Below are 436 nucleotides of genomic sequence, written 5' to 3'. Positions count from 1 at the left end.
TTACTACTAATATATTACTTGGAAGTTGGAATTTTTTGTTCGATAACGTCGCTATTCTGTTATGACTCCAAAGCTTGTTACGAGATTTTAATTTCTATTTATTTATTTTATAATGTGGTTATCTTCCTTACACAAGTGCAATTTTCTTTCCACGTTTAATCAACCTCACAAATTCTCTTTAGAAATTAAATACGAGGAAAAGTAATTGAGTATGATACTATTTTTTTATGTACATATATAATGTGTGGTTGGTCAAGAGCTTACGTCGTTTATTAATATGAAATGCATATGCATAGTATAATGCATTCGTGGTACAATTTTGCCAATTGCATTGCACTCTACGCGATCCACACACATTTAGGGGCGACTATATCTGTCAATTAGTATACATAAATGAGATCGAGATATGTTTGGTGTCTAATTTTTTTTTAAACAT

The sequence above is a fragment of the Arachis ipaensis genome, chromosome B03 (assembly GCF_000816755.2).
Source record: "Arachis ipaensis cultivar K30076 chromosome B03, Araip1.1, whole genome shotgun sequence".
NCBI lineage: Eukaryota > Viridiplantae > Streptophyta > Magnoliopsida > Fabales > Fabaceae > Arachis > Arachis ipaensis.
This window is presented reverse-complemented; position numbering follows the sequence as displayed.